Here is a 15,863-nt window from a genome sequence, read left to right on the forward strand (position 1 = left end):
TTTTATATCTCCCGAGAGGGTTTCTCTAATATCTTCCATGCCTTTTTTGAGCCCGGCTACAACCTTGAGAATTGTCATTCTGAACTCTAGATCTGACGTATTACCAATGTCTGTATTGATTAGGTCCCTAGCCTTCGGTACTGCCTCTTGTTCTTTTTTTTGTGGTGAATTTTTCTGCCTTGTCATTTTGTCCAGATAAGAGTATATGAAGGAGCAAGTAAAATACTAAAAGGGTGGCAAGAACCCCAGGAAAATATGCTTTAACCAAATCAGAAGAGATCCGAAATCATGAGGGGGGACAAAGGGGGATAAAAAGAGCTTCAAAAAGAAAGAAAGAAAAAAAAGAGAGAAAAAAAAAGAAAAGTAAAGAATTGAAAAAGAAAATGAATAAAGAAAAAAATATAAAAAAGAAAAAATATATATATTAGATAAACTAGTTGAAAAACGTTAAAAAAGGGTAAAAGTTAAAAAAAAATTTAGCAGAAGAAGAAAGAAAAAAATGAAAAAGAAAAAAATTAAATTAACTGCAAGACTAAAAAATCACACGGAGAAAGCCATGAGTTCGGTGCTTTGCTTTCTCCTCCTCTGGAATTCTGCTGCTCTCCTTGGTATTGAAACCACACTCCTTTGTAGGTGAACTTGGTCTTGGCTGGATTTCTTGTTGATCTTCTGGGGGGAGGGGCCTGGTGTAGTGATTCTCAAGTGTCTTTGCCCCAGGCGGAATTACACCGCCCTTACCAGGGGCCGGGCTGAGTAATCTGCTGGGGTTTGCTTCCAGAAGCTTTTGTTCCCTCGGCGCTTTCCGTAGAGTTCCAGGGGACGGGAATACCAATGGCGGCCTCCTGATCTCCGGCCGGAGGAGCCGAGAGCCCGGGGCCCCACTCCTCAGTGCGCCTCAGAGAACAGCGCCCAGTTACTCCCGTCTGCCTGACCTCCGGCCGCGCTCCGAGCTCACCGAGCCTGTGACCGGTTCAAGGTAACACCGAGCTGTGAGCTTACTGTCGGCTCTGTCTCTGTAGCTGGCTTTCTTGTTCCAATACCCGCAAGCTCTGCGACCCTATCCTTCTGTGACCCTGCGGGACCTGAGGCCACACTGACCCTGCATGGGCTTCGCCCCGGTTTAGCCTCTGGAGTGATGTCCCTCAGCGGAACAGACTTTTAAAAGTCCTGATTTTGTGCTCCATTGCTCCGCCGCTTGCCGGGAGCTGGCCCCTCCCCACGGGGTCTATCTTCCCGTCGCTTTGGATTCACTTCTCCACCAGTCCTACCTTTCAGAAAGTGATTGTTTTTCTGTTTCCAGAATTGCTGTTCTTCTCTTCAATCTGCCGATGGATTTACAGGTGTTTGCAATCCTTAGATAAGTATCTAGCTGATCTCCTGCTAGCTGAAGTAGTCTCAGCCTGCTACTTCTCCGCCATCTTGACTCCTCCTCCCCAAAGATGAAGTATTTTTGAGGAAATATCTGATGTAGCACATATTAAGGAGGAATAATCAGAGTGATAGGAAGAAAACTGGGGGGAAAACAATGTCATAGAAGTCAGGAGAGAAGTATTAAGATGGTAATGGAGTACTAACAGTAGTAGGCAGAACCAAATGCTAAACGACCCAGGTAAAAGAACTGAAAGTTAAATCTGTATTAGAATTGTCAACTCCAGATGTAGCAGTAGGTGCCAGGAATCCAGGAATCTCTAAGGAAATCTTTAACGTATGAAGAGAACATTTGGAAGTAGAATTAGTAAAGGTAAACCAATTTTCTTGACAGGGCATGACTGAAAAGAGAAGAATGGAGAAAAGTTATAGCTATATAGAATATGAAGCTTACATGTATCTCATTTGATTGCCTTCTTTTTCTTTTAAAATATTGGAGCTGTCTTTAGAGTTCTTTTCTGTATAATTATTTTGTAGATATTACATTTACAGTTTAACAAAATACAATTTTTTTAAACAAAATCTTTTTTTTTTTTTAAGATTTTATTTATTTATTGGACAGAGAGAGAGATCACAAGTAGACAGAGAAAGTGGGAGGCAGGCTCCATGACAAGCAGAGAGCCTGATGTAGGGTTCAATTCCAGGACCCTGAGATCATGACGTAGGCCAAAGGCAGAGACTTAACACACTGAGCCACCCAGGTGCCCCTACACAAAGATAATTGGCACACTTTCCAGCACAACAAAGATCATTGCTCTTTCAAATGTTATTGTCTGTTCTCATGGGAAACTAGTCTTAATTAAAAGATCCACTAAATATAAAGTGAATGCATCAATTTCCTATTTTAAAAAAATATTTGTGCCATTCATGGAATTCTGGTTACATTTCTTAAACATACATTAAGTATCTTCTGGCGCTATTCAATATCTATATGGTTAACTTACATTTGATGGTGGGATATCATCTTCTTTGATGCTTAAATGGTGATAACACTGGTGTTCAACAGGAAATGAACCTTAGAATTGTTAGCCACGCTTATCAGTCAGAAACATCAGTGAATTAAGCATGTAGTAACACTGTGGTCACAATCCAGTTGACAGTAAGCTACCATTTGTGAGTCTCACATGTCAAGGAAACGGATGCAGATTTGTCTTAGAAAACAGAGATGTAGGGCGCCTGGGTGGCTCAATGGGCTAAAGCCTCTGCCTTTAACTCAGGTCATGATCCCAGGGTCCTGAGATCGAGCCCCGCATCGGGCTCTCTGCTCAGCAGGGAGCCTGCTTCCTCCTCTCTCTCTCTCTGCCTGCCTCTCTGCCTACGTGTAATCTCTGTCTGTGAAATAAACAAATAAAATCTTAAAAAAAAAAAAAGAAAAAAAACAGAGATGTCACTAATGTGTACATGCTGTTGGCTCTAACCTGCCCTGGTTCTTAACAGGGCAATCAGTAAATTAGTATGATTTGAAATATCTATTTCTGGATACTATTTGGAAGATATGCAATGTGGGTGGCAGTGGGTGTGTTGTCATCTGCCAGTGATGAATATCAACACTATAGCTTATTTTAGACCTGCATGCTATCAAGAATCTGAAGACATCACTCTCTCTTGCAAATAAGTAAATAAAGCTTTAAAAAAGGGGTGGGTAACTGGATGGCACAGTCTTTTGTTAAGTGTTCAACTCTTGGTTTCAGCTTGGGTAATGATCTGTGAGTCATGAGATTGAGTCCTGAGTTGGGCTCTGTGCTCAGCAGGAGTTTCTTCCTCCCTTTTCCCCTCCCCCTCCCAACTGCACTTGCTCTCTTTCTCAAATAAATAAATAAATAAATAAATCTTAAAAAACAAACAAACAGAGGCATCTGGGTGGCTCAGTGCCTTAAGTCTCTGCCTTTGGCTCAGGTCATGATCTCAGGGTCCTGGGATCCAGCCCCGAATCGGGCTCTCTGCTCAGCGGGGAGCCTGCTTCCGCCTCTCTCTCTGCTTTCCTTTCTGCCTACTTGTGATCTCTGTCTGTCAACTAAATAAATAAAATCTTAAAAACAAACAAACAAACAGACAAATAAAAGGTAAGAGGAGATGATTTCCATCTAAGTTGTGGGATGGAATGTTTTACCATTGATCATTTCAGCGTTTTTTTTTATTATTATTTTATTTTCAAAAAGATTTGAGATATTTGTTTGACAGAGAGAGAGAGAGAGAGCACAGCAAGGGAGCTGCAGGGAGCCCCATGTAGAGCTTGATCTCAGGACCCTGGGATCATGACCTAAACCAGAGGCAGATCCCAAGCCAACTGAGCCACCCAGGTGTCCCTCCTCCTACCTTCTTTTCTTTTCTTTCTTTCTTTTTTTTTTTTTTTTTTAAGATTTTATTTATTTAGTTGACAGAGAGAGAGAGATCACAAGCAGGCAGAGAGGCAGGCGGAGAGAGAGGGGGAAGCAGGCTCCCCACTGAGCAGAGACCCTGATGTGGGGCTCGATCCCAGAACCCTGAGACAATGACCCGAGCCAAAGGCAGAGGCTTAACCCACTGAACCACCCAGGCACCCTGCTCCTCCTACCTTTTAAATACAGACAAATGAGGATGTAGGCTTTCTGATTCTTTGGCAATACTCTGTAGTTAATCATCAGAAAGAAGCATGTCATTTTACTGCTATTTATTTACTAATACTTTTCCAACCCAACGTTTCAGAAAAAGTGGGTTTTTATTATTAATATAGAAGTCATTACTTAGGAATTTCATTAATAAGGAATTCAGATTGTCAGGGTTGGGAAAAAGAAGGTCTAGAATGGAGGAAAAGAACTGTTGGGTTAGTTTAGAATTTTCAATTAGAAAGAGTGAGAATGCAAGAAGGCTGTGGTGATAAGGGTTTTGGTTAGAGGGTATATGAAGATGTCTAACTGAGGCCAACTCAGAAAGGGAAGGAGGAAGAGGGAGGAGACTGAAGGAGACTTGGGGAAGAGTCAGAGGCAGGAACTAATAGTTATGCTGACGAAATGATCTAGAGAAAAAAGTAGAGGTTGAATAATATGAAATAATTATAAGAAAGAATTTCCGTGAGGTATAGAGTTAGTTTTAGTTTTATCTGTGAATTGTGGCCAATTGCCTTCATGATTATATTTTACAATCTGTTACAGAAGCATTATATTATATTTATCTTTTCATTACACATATATTTTATTATCTTTAATATGTTCACAGAATTATTACTAAACACTGAAGAACTTTCAAAGGAAGTACACATTTTTAAAAATATTTTCACTTTTTCCTATTATTGTATACCTTTATAACCCTCAGACATTCCCTCTTTTCTATAATTTATTTCATGATAGAGAAGCCATACTTTATAAATTTTCACCTTTCACCATATTATGGTTCTCTTGTTATTGATGTTTATAACATCAATGTTTATAACATTTTATTTTATTTTTATTTTTATTTTTATTTTTTTTATATTTTATTTATTTGTCACAGAGAGAGAAATCACAAGTAGGCAGAGAGGCAGGCAGAGAGGGGAGAAAGCAGGTTCCCCGCAGAGCAGAGAGCCCGACGCGGGGCTCGATCCCAGGACCCCGGTATCATGACCTGAGCCGAAGGCAGAGGCTTTAACCCACTGAGCCACCCAGGTGCCCCAATGTTTATAACATTTTAAAAAGCATTTTTATTTTTGAGAGAGAGGCAGAAGAGGGATAGAGAAGTAAGAGAATTCCAAGCAGACTTCCCACTGAGCATGGATCCTTACATGGGGCTCCATCTCCCAACCCTGAGAACCTGATCTGAGCTGAAACCAAGAGTTGGCTGCTTTACTGACTGAGCCACCCAGGCAGTCCTGTCTACACCATATTTTAAAGTCAGCATTAGAGTTCTAAGATTTAAAATTAGTGACCATGGAATAGGATTTAATTTGTAACATTGATGTTCATGGAACTTTTTTAAATGATTAGTTCATATGAGGAATGGTTAATGATCTTCTAAATTTATAATGGCAGATCTTGTGTAAATCATGGTTTAAACACAAATTGCATATTTTTAAATAACATACTTGATCTTGTGTGTGTGTGTGTGTGTGTATGAGTCTGTTATTCAATTTTTCTGTAAAAATTAAAAGCAAAATATGAAGTATTAGAAAATGTTAACAATACAGCACAAAAGAAACACAACAAAAAGGAACAACATGAAACCCAGTTTCAAAGAACAGAGGAAAAACCCATACTCTTCTAAGAATAACTTGAGTAACATTGGGCAGTGATTCAACATGCTTGAGATGCATTTTTCCTAACCTTTAAACAGGGGGGATTCTGTCCAAGATATCTGCCTCAAAATTAACTGCATACTATAAATCCCAGAACAATCTTTTTTTTATAAGACATATTAACGTATGAATCAGCTTCTAGAAAGAAAGGGTAAGAGTATCCTCATGCATAATTTTGAACACTATTATTAAATATTGCTTTATTCTATGAAATGTGCATACTTTAGGGAAAAGGGCTCCTTTAGGGAAATGTGACCTTTGTACCACTAAAAGCTCAAAATTATACTCAGTTCTTACACATGATGTATTTGTTAATGGTAATATAAAAATGCTTAAGATGTTCAAGAACAGAGCAGTAAAAATACAGATCAAATTAAAAGCTATTTTAAATCTTACTTAAAATTAAATTGCACAATTTAAATTCTAACATAAAAGATGTTTGATAATGTTGAGTACCCATGAAATATCTAAGAAAGTTCATTTTTTCTAAACTTTGAAATATATTCCTATATCTACATAAAAGTTTTATAACCGTTCGGCTCATTTACATGAAAACATTGATTCTAAGTCTGCCTGGGGTACATTGGGTTAGGAGGGTGAAGAGTTGAATTGTTTAGGAATTGTTGCTGGCTTTTTAAAAAATGTCAGTTTCACATTTTGACAATATATAAACTATCTTTCTCATTCCTTTCTTCTAAAATTTTCCTCCCCTTTATCTAGCATATGTGATTTGTAAACAGGTAGCATATTATTAGAGTTAGAATGAAAGTCTCTGAGTCAGACTACCTGCATTTAAATCCCATCTTTACCTTTTATGATTAGCAGATGTTGGGGAAATAACTCAAAATATTTCTGTTTCAGGTTCCTCATCTGAAAAGAAAAGAAATTAACAGTAGTTTAGTTTGCATTTAATTATGAAAAGAAATGATCAGCATTATATCTATATCTATGTATACACACACACACACACACACACACACATATATATATATATATATACCATCTAGCACATAATTACTACTCAATGTTATTTTGCAAGTTTAGCCAAAGGTTATAGCATTACCTTGTAAGAATTTAACATTATCCATTAAAGGCATGTCAGAAATAAAATAGTTGTGATATGGTTTTCTTTAGTCCTAAACAAGAACTCTTTGTCAGATAAGACAGACTGTCTGTCAAAAGTCATTTCTTGGTCACTCAATGGAATTTTTGACAGTAATCATTTCAGAGATATTGTATCAAGACTCATCAATTAAGTAAATAATCAAAACAGATACATGTTTTTCCTACTAAGCAGTTAGAATTCTACTAGATTTTGACTTTCTGAATACACACAGAAGTATAGAGCATGATTTCTGTTCTTATGAACTAAACATTTAGTTGAGCAAAGAAGACACATATGTGGAAAACATATGATGCAGTATGTATTAATATTAAAATGAGCTTCTGAATGCAAAAGAAATTAGCTTAGTTTAGAGTTTGGTTTAGAAAGAATTAATAATATTTGAATAGGTAGTAAGGGGGACATTCTAAGAAGAAGGAAATGCAAAAACTTGTATGTGTATAGAAGGGAGCATTTGGATTAGATGTGAGAAATCATGATGATCCTTAATTGTCCAATTCTTTGTGGTCAGTAAATGGTAGAAATTTTGCTTATTTTTCTTTGGACCTCAGGAGCAAATGGTCCAGTAATCATTAAGCAGTTGCTGGAACTACCTGACCTTTGTTAACCAGTTCAATTTATGTTGCTAAATGTGTAACTTTAACTGAAACATTGAATTATATCTGACTTTTCTTTGAGCTTTACTTATCTGGGTCAATAGTCAACTATTGACTTGCATATTTTCTATCCTGATATATTAAAGGTTTTTGATACACACTGTTTATTATAGTTATGGCCTCAAATATTTTATGTTTAGTGCCGTGCTATTAATTTGAAAGCTGTTAACTGTTCTAGAGTACAACAATCACTTGAATGTGGGACAAGAGTTCTATAGCTAATAAACATAATTTGATAGATGGTGTTTTCTGAATCTATGAGAAAACATATCTGAATTAAAAGAAAAGTTGTGAGTGGTTCATTTTCTTATGCAACACAAGAAAAAAACAGATTTAGAGATCATATATAGAAAAAAATATGTTTTAATAAAGTAAAATGCATTTAAAGAAAGAAAATGGAATTGTGGCTAATCAAGTTAACCTATAGCATAAATTTTTATATCAAAGAAAAATTTAAAAATTATATTCATTCTTTAAATGTAATGGGTCATAATATTTTATATCAAGGAAACCTTTCTGATGGTATTATTTCTTAGCATTAACTGGTCAGTTTCATTAATCTTTAAGGGGTCTCTTGTGTTCCTTTTTTTCCACATCAGGTGACTTAGATTTATGTCATCAGCATCAAACAGCTACCAAAAAATGGGAATTCAAAATGTGTTTCTCCCTTTATTTTTTTCTTTCAGGGAAATCCCGAGGGGTTTGACACTTTTCATCCTCCAGCCATTAATCATTTTGTAGAGAAAGGCTATATATTGGTAAGTCTCACTCATTCTAATTTTAAAGGCTTGATTGTAATACAAAACAAGGAAGATTAAAGACAAGTTAACATCATTGCTTGGCTAAGTAGAGAAAGACTTTTTTTTCAAAGAAAATTTGTAACATCAGGATTTTGTTTTTTTTAAATTAATCTACTAATAGGAGTACTACCAAAAACAATTGTTGTAAAATTGAAACTATGTGGAGAATGCAAACTAGTAGTCTTTTTTGAAATTCTGAAATGGTGGTGGTATTACATAGAGATAATTTTTATTTATGTTTTATTTTCTTAAATGTTATATTTCTTTCTTCAAGAAGAAGAGAGAGAGTCTGAACAAGTACAAGCTAGGGGGAGGTGGGGGGAGGGGCAGAGGGAGAAGGAGAAACAGATTCCCCACTGATCAGCAATCCCAGCACCGGGCTGGATTCCAGGACTAGAGATCATAACCTGAGCCAACAGAGCCACTTGGGTGCCCCTACAGATAATTTTTAAAAAGACATTTTATTAATTGACACCATGGCTTATAAACGTTAGTTGAATGAGCATCCATGAATAAGTCTGAGCCTGCAGTCAAGTAAAAGATAATAAATTCTAAACAAAATTTTAAAGGCTAATAAACTCTGTCAATTTTCGTAATACAGAATATTTATTTTGGAGGTTGAAATTCAATTTTAAATTTAAATAATTCTTATGTAGTTTATTCCATAAAACCAAATACATGCTTTTTTGGTTTCAATTTATTATTATTTTAATCTATATAAGTGACATTAATGTATCCTGGTTTCATGTTTTTGAACAACTCTTCCCTCAACTAACCAGTTAAGCTTTTTCTTTCTCTGTCTTAAACACACACATTCACGCCTTAAAATATCATATTATATTTTATATGTTATACTTAGATTTGGATTTATGTGTTATATTTAGGTCACAATTAATTACTTTGAAATTTTCCAATTTTTCTAACCTACAGTTTTTAAAGTATTTCTCATGGCCTCACATGCTTTGGAGCTATGATCTTCAAATTTTTGATCAAGATAAAGTCAAGTCCATTAGTTAAAAATGTTAAATATATACTATGGTATATGGACATTATTTATAAATTACATTCATTCATCACTATCATTATTAGATCGTCAAATAATAGTAAAAATATGAAATGCTCACAAAAGAAATTTTAAAATAGGTGAAAATGTATATATACTCTCTGTGTATATGGTCTTTAAATATATTCTAGTGGAGCTTTGGGAACCCTCGTTCTAGAAATCCTCTGCTTTCTTCTATTTCCGAATACTCTCAGAAGCTGTACTGGGTACTCAAAGGCTCTAACAAACTTCATTTTAAGCATTAGATTGGATAGAAATTGTGTATACTGCAAGTTGGTGAGTGTGTTTATACATTTATGGACACAAATGTGTGTATGCATGGGGATGCTGTAGATAGGATTGTCTGGATCAAGGGTTTGAAGTGGCATAGAGTTATAGCCAATGATCTTATCTAAATATTTCTCTTCTGGAAAGGTCAAGGAGTGAAATAATTCAGAGGGGCTATTACAGAGAATCAAAGAGCCAAATAAATAGGAAGAAAGGATACCTCATGTCATACGGAATACCTCCAAAGATACCTTGTCCAGTTGATATCTTGCGAGAAATAGAGTCACACCATTATTGTCACTGTATGATAGAATTCTTTAGTCATGCATATGCTTGCCACTTTTTTTTCTTTCTCTCAATAGAGTCCTTAGTGTTGAGCAGCCAGATATATTATGAAGATATGAGGGGGGGATTAAATGGTTAGAGTGAAAATCATTTAACCCATATTGTTTCTGCATGTGTGAACCAAAAACCCCATAGGAGTTGTTTTTTCCAATATACCAGGTAACTTCCTTTGATTGTTGAGAATAAATCAAGTGCTCCCCCCCCCATTTCTTACCATAGGAGCTCATATTTAACCAGAGTCAAGCCTCCATTCAAATCTGAAGCCAGGCAGGGAAGTGGTGAGATATTCAATGACAGATTCAGAATTTACCAGACTAGCTAGTTTTCATTAACTCTTTAATATAAAAGCCTTCATAATTGTTGATTTCATTTATTTGAGCCCTGTTCTAATTTAAAAGCCTAACACTGCTGAACCAGTTAAGGAATCCATTTAAATGTTCTGTTATCCAGGAATCAATTCTCTACCTCTTATGTTTGAAAATCTCATGTCAGATACCATGCTGAAATATAGATGTAATGTATCTACATCATTCCTTTAATGTACTGGTTTAGTGAACTCTCATAAAAAATAAGAAATAAAATGAGGCTTGCCTGCCACAACTCAGTAAATCCCTAATGATTTATTAATTGTTGCTTCCTTCACAGGATTCCCACTTGATAGACAACTCCTTTAAATTCAAGGATATTTTGGGGATCAAATTTTACCCCAACAATCATAGTACATGTAATCTAGCTTATCTAAAACACAAAAACAGCTCACTGTTACCTGGCATTAGGCTCTCTATCCTTGTGCTCTAGTATCTCTTTATGACCTGATATAAAGAAAATTAAACAAAGCACAGCAATCAGTTTTGGTGTTTTCTTTCTTTCTTTCTTTTAAAAAAAAAATTTATTTATTTAGTTGACAGAGAGAGACAGACAGTGAGAAGGGAACACAAGCCAGAGGAATGGGAGAGAGAGAAGCAGGCTTCCTGCTGTGCAGAAAGCCCATGTGGGGCTCTATCACAAGACCCTGAGATCATGACCTAAGCTGAAGGCAGATGATTAACGACTGAGCCACCCAGGCGTCCCCAGTTTTGCTGTTTTGTTTGGACTGAATTTTTCTTGTTCTGTGTTCTGAGCAGTCAACCACTTCATAAAGGCATCTGAGTTGTTAGATGTTGAGAGAAAAGTGGGAAAAAAAAGAAAGTTAATTTGCTACTTTCCCAGAACACAGGTGAAGTTTTAAACAACTTTGTATTTAAAATTGCGGGTAAAAAAGTCACAAATCATAGAATCCAAGTGTCAAGATGAGGTGAGGTGTGGATCTTAACAAGGCGGGTGATTTGTCTCTGCATAAACCAGATGCAGTGTTTATGACATAGGAACCCACTTCTCAAACTTTCAAGATTTTCTTATGGAATTTCTCTATTGGGTAGACTTCCTATGGCAACTCCCTTTCTTCCTTACCCATCTGCAGGTTCTCATTAACCCTTTTCTTTGCTGTAAGTCCTCCCTTTTCCCAGATATGCCTTTCAAGAGTTAATATTCACTCAATAAGTTCTTTTGTTTCCCTCTTTACAGTCCACAGTCTTCATGCTTGAAATCATCTACTCTTGTAGCTTCAGAGATTATTTATATCTAGTGACACTCAAATCAATATGTCCTCATAAGATCTCATTGTTGAAAATCTTATCAGCATATCTATTTGATAGCAGTAACTTCTCAAGTCCTAATACATTAAAACTGAACTCACAATATTTTCCCACAAATTTACCTTTTTCTTTCCCATTTCTATGAAAGAAGTGTCATCTACCCAGTTTCCCAAAAAAGGAAATCTGGAAAATATCTTGGATTCCTCTCTCACCTCTCATTTTATACCATCCATGAAGTCTCGTTAATTCTACCTCTGGACAGATAAGGGATGTCACAGGAAGTAAGAAAAGGTGTAATGTGTATTTTTAAACCAGCTTGAAACACTTCAGTAGAAGCTAAATTCATTAAGAGAAGTAAAATAGTCATTGTAGTATAAAACAAAGAAAAAAGACATCTCTAAGTAAAAGCTAATGTCATGGTGTTTTATCATTATATTTTACTATAAACTCTAATCCCTTTAATTTTATTTTATTAATACCTTAGCATTTCTTGCCCATAATATACATATATACTTCTTTGTAGAGTCATTATATATCATTTCCCAATAATCATGGCAAGTTTATGTTAAAAAATTTCCTTTATGTGATAAAAATCAGTGAGAAAAGAATTATGTACCATAACTGTTTCAACATGTTGTGATTTAAAAAATATATTTTTGGACACACCTGGATGACTCAGTCGGTTAAGCATCTGCCTTCATCTTAGGTCATGATCCCAGGGTCCCAGAATGTAGTCCGTTTACTGGGCTCCCTGCTCAAGGAGGGTATGCTTCTCCCTCTCCTCCCTTTCTTGCTATCTCTGTCACTCTCTGTGTCTCACTGGAATAAATAACAGACCTTTAAAAAAAAAAAAAACTTAAAGTTTTAAATTTTTTTATTTTTAAGTAAATGAGATCTTAAAAAAGTAAATAAAAATATGTTTTTCTCTAATCATTTTCAATGTAACAGAATATATGACATACATTTGTGTTGGTCATGTTTAGTACCTTTTATTCTTATTTTATTCTTAGCAAACTTTCTTTCTTTTTATTTATTTATTTATTTATAAAGATCTTATTTATTTATTTATTTGACACAGAGAGAGAGAGAGAGAGAGAGAGAGAGCAGCAGGCAGAGGGAGAAGCCAGCTCCGTGCTGAGCTGGGAGCCCAACATGAGCTCAGTCCCAGAACCCTGGGATCATGACCTGAGCCTAAAGTGGACATTTAACCAACAGAGCCACCCAGGCATCCCACAGCTTTCCTTGTGTTTGTTTTGTTTTGTTTTTGTTTTAAACTAAGTTCTTTTTCTTTTATTTCCAGTATAGTTAATAGTGTTATATTAGTTTCAGGTGTGCAATATAGTGATTCAAAAATTTTATATGCCATTACCTAGTGCTCATCGTAAATGTACTCAATCTCCTTCATTTATTTCACCCATCTGCCTGCTCACCTCCTCTCTGATATGCTTTATTTTAAATGAATACCCTCAGTTAATGTTACTGTTTTTTTTTCTTTACTTAAAGCATACTTCAATAGACATGGTTCTAAAAGATGTATGTAAAATATTCTATCTAATAGAAATAGAATACACATTTTCTTCATGTACACACAGAAGAATACCCGGGTTAAATCACATGCAAAGGAAAATAACAAATATTACAAATTTAAGAAAAATGGAATCATACTAAGTATTTTTCCCAACCACAATAGTGATCAACAATAAAACAAAGATTGGAAATCCACAATGTAAATAGTAACTATTTACAGTAATGTATAAACAATGGGAAAAATAAGGACTCAAATGGGAAATCAGAATATGTCTCAAAACAAAAGTAAAAGAAAACACAGTATTCCAAAAAGTATGGGATGCAGCAAAAGCAGATTTTAGAATGAAATTTATGCTAGAAATTCTTGTATTAAGGAAAAGAAGTTTAAACAATATTATACCACAAGGAACTAGAAAAAGAAGAAACTCAGCTAAAATTTAGTAAAGGAAGGAAATAACAAAGAAAAGTTAGAAATAAATAAAACAGGGACCAGAATAACAATAACAAAGAATTGTTATTAAGGCCATTTAAAGAAAAATAAATAAAGTTGACAATGCTTTAAGTGCAGTAACTAAGAAAGAGAGAGAGAGAGAGAGAGGAGACTCAGAAACCAAAATGAGAAATGGGGGCAAAAACAATTCAACAGATAACCACAGAAATACATTTGTTATATACTAAAAACTCAGATAACTTAGAAAAAAAAAACAGATAATAACTAAAAATGCACAAGTTATCATAATTGAATCATGAATCTTTAATTCAAAAAGTAGGAAATCTTACACCAATATCAAGACTGAAAATTGAGTTAGGAATAAAAATATCCCAGTGCAGAAAAGCCCAAGACCACATGGTTTCATTAGTGAATTGTACCAAACATTAAGGAAAAAACAGAAACAAAAAAAGAAACAAAACGTAATGGCAGTCTTTATCAAAATATTACAAATAATGAATTAGAACATACTAAATATCATTCAATGAGACCAATACTACCCTGATACCAAAGTAGGATAAAAACAATAGGAGACCAAAAAAAAAAAAATTCTAGCTTGTCCAATATAAAATATTGCTCCTCTGACTTTCTTTTGACATCCATTTGGGTGATAAATGTTTCTCTGCCCCCCTCACTATCTGCTGGTGTCTTTAGGTGAACAATCATCTCTTCTAGACAGCACATAGATGTGTCTTGTTTTTATTTATTTTGTTTTGTTTCGTTTATCCATTCTGACACCATATGTCTTTTTTAATTTTAATTTTTATAAAAGATTTTATTATTTATTTGACAGAGAGAGATCCTAAGTAGGCAGAGAGGCAGGCAGAGAGAGAGGAAGGGAAGCAGGCACCCTGTTGAGCAGAGAGCCCGATGTGGGACTCGATTCCAGGACCCTGAGATCATGACCTGAGCCGAAGGCAGCGGCTTAACCCACTGAGCCACCCAGGTGCCCCCATAACGTCTTTTTTAAAAGATGTTTATTTATTCATGTGAGACAGAAAGAGAGAGCATGAGCAGGGGAGAGAGGCAGAGGGGGAGGGAGAGACAGACTCTCTGCTGAGCAGAGACCCTGACTCTAGATCCCAGGACCCTGGGATCATGACTTGAGCCAAAGGCAAGACGTTTAACCATCTGAGCTACCCAGGCACTTCCACCCTGCATCTTTTGATTGGAGTGTTTAATCAATATACATTCAAAGTAATTATTGATAGACATGTTTATTTGCATTTTATTACATGTTTTGTCATTTTTTTTTTTCTGGAGATTTTCTCTGATGCTTTCTTGTCTTTGTCACTCCTTTGCATTCAGTCTCGCCTTTGCACTCAGAGAGTCTCCTTTAATATTTCTTGTAGAGCTGGTTTAGTGGTCATGAACTCCTTTAGATTTTATTTGTCTGGGAAACTCTATCTCTCCTTCTATTCTGTATGACTGCCTTGCAGGATAATATTCTTGGCTACAGATTTTTTCCATTCAGCACATTGAATATATCATGCCACTTTCTTTTGGCTTGCAAAGTATCTGTTGCAAAATCCCCTGCTAGCCTTATGAGTTTTCCCTTGGTATTTACTGACTCTTTAGGGCTCACTACTTTTAACTAAGACTTTTTTTTTTATCACTGTATATGCCAATTTAATTATAATATGTCCTGGTGTTGGCTTGCTTTTGTTGATTTTGATGGAAGTTTTCTGTATCTCCTGGATTTGCATATGCATTTCTTTCCCCAGATTGGGAAAGTTTTCTTCTATTACTTCTTGAAATAAATTTTCTGCCCCCTTTTCTCGCTTCTTTTCTGGGACTCATAATATGGATGTTATTATGCTTGATGGAGTCATTGAGCTCCCTAAGTCTAGTCTCTTGTTACATAATTCTTTCTTTCTTTTATTCAGTTTCACTAATTTTCATTATTTTGTCTTCTATGTCACTAATTCATTCCTCTGCTTCTTGCAGCCTGCTTTTCATTATATCAAGCCTGTGTCCAATCTTGTTTATTGCATTCTTCATCTCTGATTGATATTTTTTTGAACTCTTGATCCCTGTTAGTAAGGGTCTCCCTGATGTCCTCTATTCTTTTTCAAGCCCAGGAATGTTACTTATATCTGTTTCACTTAGATCTCTGGTCATGACCATATCTTGTTCTTTCATCTGGGATAAATTCTTCTGCTTGGCATTTTGTCTAAGTCTCTGCCTTCTTCTGTGTGTTTGAAAAACAAGTTATGTCTCCTTCTCCTGAAAGTAGTGGCTTTATGAGGAAGAGGTCAAATAGTGCCCAGGGCCTGATACTTCA

General features: G+C 35.6%; 1 protein-coding gene across 44 annotated transcripts in view; it reads left to right on the plus strand.

Annotated features, from left to right (window-relative positions):
• PTPRD (protein tyrosine phosphatase receptor type D) overlaps positions 1-15,863 on the plus strand; it is a 2,254,226-nt gene that overhangs the window by 593,340 nt on the left and 1,645,023 nt on the right. For all 44 annotated transcript variants that reach the window (XM_032307482.1, XM_032307455.1, XM_032307469.1 and 41 more), the window contains one exon: positions 8,140-8,211. The gene's annotated coding sequence lies outside the window, so the exon portion shown is untranslated. The remainder of the gene's footprint in view (positions 1-8,139; positions 8,212-15,863) is intronic.

The sequence above is a fragment of the Mustela erminea genome, chromosome 12 (assembly GCF_009829155.1).
Source record: "Mustela erminea isolate mMusErm1 chromosome 12, mMusErm1.Pri, whole genome shotgun sequence".
NCBI lineage: Eukaryota > Metazoa > Chordata > Mammalia > Carnivora > Mustelidae > Mustela > Mustela erminea.